Source organism: Pseudopodoces humilis, chromosome 15 (genome assembly GCF_049639895.1).
Source record: "Pseudopodoces humilis isolate 2021_Gansu_Grassland_sample_001 chromosome 15, ASM4963989v1, whole genome shotgun sequence".
NCBI classification, from domain to species: domain Eukaryota; kingdom Metazoa; phylum Chordata; class Aves; order Passeriformes; family Paridae; genus Pseudopodoces; species Pseudopodoces humilis.
The window spans coordinates 160185-165851 of NC_142214.1; positions in this window are offsets into that span (position 1 = coordinate 160185).

The window sequence follows — 5667 nt, forward strand, 5'->3', positions numbered from 1 at the left end:
GCTGTTATGTTTCCTTTCTTGTTAATTGGCTTTTCACTACTTGGTCTCAGATCATACTAGTTTAAACAGTTGACTGGTTTTGAGTTTTATATTGTTTATAAGCAGTTTGATTGTGGCTTTGGCTACAGATTGTGCAAGGACTGATGGGTCACTTGAATCTGTGGCTCTAGGATGGGCAGGGGCTTCTGGACCTGTGCATCATCTCTGCATTTTCTCCAGCTTACTCCAAAATATTTTTTGCTGGGCAAACCATTACTTTGTATCAAAGATTAATCCCCTTTTTCTTCTTGTAGCAAACTGAAACATATGTTTCCTTATTCTTTATCTGTGAAGATTAATTGAGCTTGTTGGGAAGCTTAGACATGAATCTAGTGGGCTTGGAAACGGTTGTTTCATAAAGGCGAAGCCTTTTTTCCTCCTCTGTGGAGCTTGTGCTTCAGTGCTGGATTACATGAGATGGAGTATGTGAGTATCCTCTACACCTAGAAGATGGCAGGGGTTCTTCTCTCAGGAATGTCAAAGTTTTAAAGAGGCTTCCCAAAATCTTGAATTGCCCTGGAAGCTGAGCAAAGTCACTGCAGACATGTAATTTCAGTGGTTGTGTTACAGATGCTGTTGGAGATGAGTAGGGGGCTATTCACTCAGATTAATGGGTGAAAAACTCAAAGCTTATTAAATGGCATATGGAAACATTCATCACTGGAAGCTGCTTTTCAGCGCCTAAACCCACAATTTAACAAGACCCAAGATTACTGTATCTTTTCATAGTCATATAAACACCAGGTAATTGCTGTTTAATGCTTGATTTCAAGTCTTATCTCTGTGTGTAGTTGTTCCTTACAGGTTACTGAAATGTTGGGACAGATGACCTGGCTCAGGTGGGATGACTGCCAGGTCACATCTTTTGGACAGTGCCTGTGGATAAAAATGAAGCTTTAGACAACTTTAAAAGTGTCAAGCATTGGTGTATCAGGAGGAGCTGGCTACAGTAAACAGTTCCCAATGAGGTTCAGATATGCTCTTGATGACAACTGCCTCACAAATATTTTCCCCTCCTACCAGCCAAATCTCCATTTCTCTACTGTTCCTTCACAGAGGTGGAAAACAGCTGCATTGCTGTCAGAGCAAGCAGGTTTGTGGTTGGTTATCAGCTGGTTCAAGAGCACCGCTCTATTAGAGATTTTATGCTCTTGGAATTGGTGCTGCTCTGTTAATATAGGTCCTTCCTATTAAATTTTGTATTTAAAGTTGGGGAGGGTTTTGTTGTTTACTTATGTTGCATGAAGCTGCTTTTAAATTTTATGTGTTCAAAGGGAAATTAATTCATGAGAGAATTTGGAGCTACAGTTGCCATAAACTCCCAGCAGGAAATTTTACCAGATTAATAAATACACATTTCACAAGAGGCAAAGTAAAACGGGCTGTAAAATTGTATTTATGGTGCTTTTATTGTGACTACTACTAAGCTAAAACATTGAAAGTGGGTTGAAAAGGTTTCTGAAGCTTGCCAGTAGTCCAGAGCTAAAGCCATGAAGTAAAATTGATTGTTCTCAGACTATTATCAGTGAACTTTTGTGTGTGTGTGAGATTTGCTACTGCTGCTGCACTCCCCCTGCCAGAGAGACAACCACACATTTTTCCTCCTGAGGTCCTCTACATCTAAATACTTTTCCTGTCCCCATATCTAAATTTGTGCTGTTTTGTAGAGTAACTGAATATATGCCCTCAGAATTTTCTGTCATCTTTTTTTGACCACAGAAAAGGTGCCAGCTGTCATTTGGCTTCGTCCTTACAGAGAAAGCCCCTTGTCTATAAGCTAAATACAAATGGTTCTGAGCACATATTAAAGGTGGTGTAAGCTCTAGCCCGAAAATAATAGACAAACCTCTTAGTTTTAATTTTATTGAGCACAGAATGGGCTGTAATAATGTGATTTTTTTAGTGATTCTCAGCACTCTTTGGGAGGTTTTCAAGCATGGCTGAAGATCTTGTCCACTCTGTGTTGAGTCAGTGATGGGTTTTGCAGATGAAATGGTCATTATGGGGGCATGAATGTTTTGAGTACTTAGATGCCAGCAATAGATGCAATGATCTCCAATCCATTTCATGTTAATTTATCAATAATAGCTGTCACATGGAAATAACCATTTTTCATCTATTAGAATGACAGGCGTATTCCTTACATTCCCTACATTGTGTTTTGTGATGCTCTCAGTAATAGATGAGGTAAAGCAGCTCCAGTGTGAGACTCCTGGTAATACCACCCAAATCCAACAGACTTTGTAGAATGTCAAGTTTGTCATATTTAAGTAAAATGTGACAAGTTACAAAAGAACCTCAAAGGAGGGGGGGATTTCAGTGCTAATGTTTTGCATTCCACTTGTTTGAACAGTGTTGAGCAGCTACAGTGTTGTTGTTCCTGAGTGGAAATGCCAGGAAGATGCAGATGTGTAGCAAGGAGGGGAGTTGAGGGTGGTGTGTACATGGGATCCGTGCCCACGCCTGTGTGAATGTTCCTGAGGACTGAGTAGTGCTGCTCCGGGGCAGCTGGGAATATGTGGCACATTGACAAGCTGTGATGGAAGGTTTAATGAGCAGCAATAAGCTTGGCTTCAGTGTCTTGCTGATGTTCCTTGTAGCAGTTGTGCTTTTGTTTTGGTTCCAAGTTCATGTTTAAAATTTGTTTCCTAATTCAATCTGCTATGCCAGTAGCTCCAATATTTACAGAGATCTGTGTCAAAGGAGTGGGAGAGAGGAGGTCTAAACCAAATATGCCTGCAGTTAAATGCTAATGTAGACATGGGATCTCTTCTGGAACCTGTGAGTGAGATCTTTAACAACACTCACCATGTAAAGATCCAGCAGTGAGAATTACACAAAAAAAAGAATATTTGAATATTTGCACATTTTGTATCGTAAGTGTTGGGACCAAGTCCAATGACTGCTGAAGCGAATGGAAAAGTTGGGCCATGTTGGTCACACACTGGAAAGAGAAGGGTGATTCTCGGGTGTGTGGTGTCTTCTGCAGTCTTACACCAGATGTTCGGCTGTCCAGACCTATTCCCATGAGTTGTATCACTAATTCCAATGGAAGTGGAGCAGTAACTTTCAGCACGGGTGTTGCTGTTTCTCTGCTGAATGTGATACCACTTTGCATTTTCACTTGCAAAGCAGGACTGAAACCACAGCATTTCTACAGAGTAGCTGCTGGTGCTTCCAGGCATAAAAATGAAGAGATGAAGCTCTGCTCTTCGTCTGCAACTATGACTTATCTAAGTCATAAAATAACCTAAGTCTTAAAATAGTGTCAGCTAAACTTGCATTGTGGAGATGAGTTATTTCAATATTTCTATTTTTGTTAAATATTAATTGTGTGCAAAACATTATTTTTAGAAAATATATTTAGGGCCATGTGGGTGGATTTGGGTTTGTGGCCTCCTGTTTTCCCTTTTGCTTTCATGCCTGGGGAACTCCTTTGCCCTGAGAAGAGCTCCTTTTGCCAGAAAAATGTGAAAAAGAGGATCTGACTTAATTTCCCAGAGCCCTCCAGAGCACTGCTGCAGGAACCAAGCCCTGAGCAGTTCCTGGAGGGCTCATGTACATGAGAAGAGGTCAAACTTTATTAAGGCTAAAGTCATATTTGCCTACAGTGTGGTTTCCTTGTGGAGAGTGGACTTTTTATGGCAAAGACAGTGGGAAAAGGCTTGACAACAGTCTAGGCTTTCCCTGAGATAATAAGCAGCAATGTAGCTTTCCAAGAAGCACAGTTCATCCTTCTTAGATGGTTTCTTTGCATCCAGGTGGGATATCTTTGACTTTACTGGGATAAAAGCAGGATAGATTTCTTTCATGTTCTGTTGAGATGCTACAGCTCGCAACCAAAAACTTCTGGTTACTTCTAGGGTCACCATCTATTTTGGTATCCAAAGTAGCTGCAGTTCAGGAGTTCCCAGTCTGGTGCTTCATCTTCCTAATCTTGATGCCTCTGAGTTACATGATTACTCTGAGTTACATGCATGCACTAATTAGCTGTGCTCATACAAACAGGGAGCCCTCAGACTTTCTGGGAAGTTATTAATGCCAGGATTTTATAGATAACATTAGTGTCTGCAGAGTTTACCCAGAGTAATTTATGTTCTATTTGTAACTCTGGGAAAGCTCTTAGATTTTTTACATCATGAAACAGTAAAACTCGGAGATTTATTACAGGGACAGAGACAGCAGGGAACTTGAGCTGCTTTGTTTATCATAGAAAGTTGGGTTAATCAGACATGCACATGTGTCTCCCATATTTTCTGGATGTTTCCCTGCTGCCCCTTGACAAGCTCAGCAATAGATGACCAGCCCTGGGTGCCCTGGCAAAAGTTTTTGGAGTCTACGGGAGAAGAATTATATTTGTATGTCCAGTGGATGTTTATCTCCCTCTGTTAATAGAGAAGAGACAATATATAACTGAGCTCTTGATCAGGCTGCAAATTCTGAAGGAAGGCAATACAAGAAATCCCAGTGGGTGGATCGGGAGTTGATGCTCCCAGACTCTGCTGGAGCTCTCAGTGGGATGTAAGCGCCTCAGAAACGCTCATCCCAAAGGATGATGGTTGCAGGTAAAGAGAGATAAACTAGAGAAACTGTTTAGAAGGCAGCCAGGAATGGCTGTGCAATGAAAGCTGGAGCTTGGTGACTCACATCAGACCCCAGCAGGTGGGAATGATAAGCCAGAGCCTGGCCAGTGGGATGGACCTGGGGAGGGCATCCCAGAGCTGGGTGTCCTGGCTGTTTTGGTTGGCTCAATAAGACATTCCCTCTGCCTGGAGACCTCTTCCCACCACTGTTCTGAGATCCCTGTGGCTGCCACAGCCCTGCCTTTTCTTTAGGGGGTTTCTGCAATACTAGTGTGAGTAGCATCTGAGCATTTTGGGAGGGGTTACAGGGAAATACTGTGACTTTGGGGGTGGGATGACCAGCAGAAAGATTTTCCCAAACTACACAACCTGTGGCTGCACTTGGCTCATCTAGCAGATGCTGCTCATGCTATTAATTTCTACAGCCTGGACGTGCACTTGGGGTTAGACTTTATCCCAATTAAGAGGCAATCCATCAGAATGGAAGAGGCCAAAGTGTCGTTTTCCCTGAGCTTAGCATGGGACACTTTTTCCAACAAATTTCCTACTGTTGCTGGCACTGGTGTCTCAGGACCATCTCCATCCTGCCTGTTATAACTACCCTTTCTAGACCAGTCATCCATGTGCCACGGGCATGTAGGATGCAGCAAGAAGAGGTTTTCTGATTCTCCCAGGCAGTAGCAGGAGGGTCCCTCTGGGTTTCTTAGTGGCAATGGTCTGTGAGCAGAAGGAGAAGCACTGTTAGCTTTGCAAGGCTCCTGTGATGTTCAAGCAGGGTGAAATGACTGCATCTGGCCAGGCATCCCTCTGGCACAGGTGTGGGTGGGATAGCAGTGGGAGGCTCCCTGCCAGACTCAGGGAAGCTGACTCTCATTCCTTGGTTTCCACACAGGCTCAGCTGGCTTCCAGCTTCCTCCTGTCTCTCCTCTCCAGACACCTCCTTTGCAGGCTCCATCAGCAGGAAAGCTTTGGTTAAGAAGGAAGAAAATGTAAAGGCAGATGCTTTATCCAAAACAGCTGCCCATCATCCTCTGTGCCCTGCAGG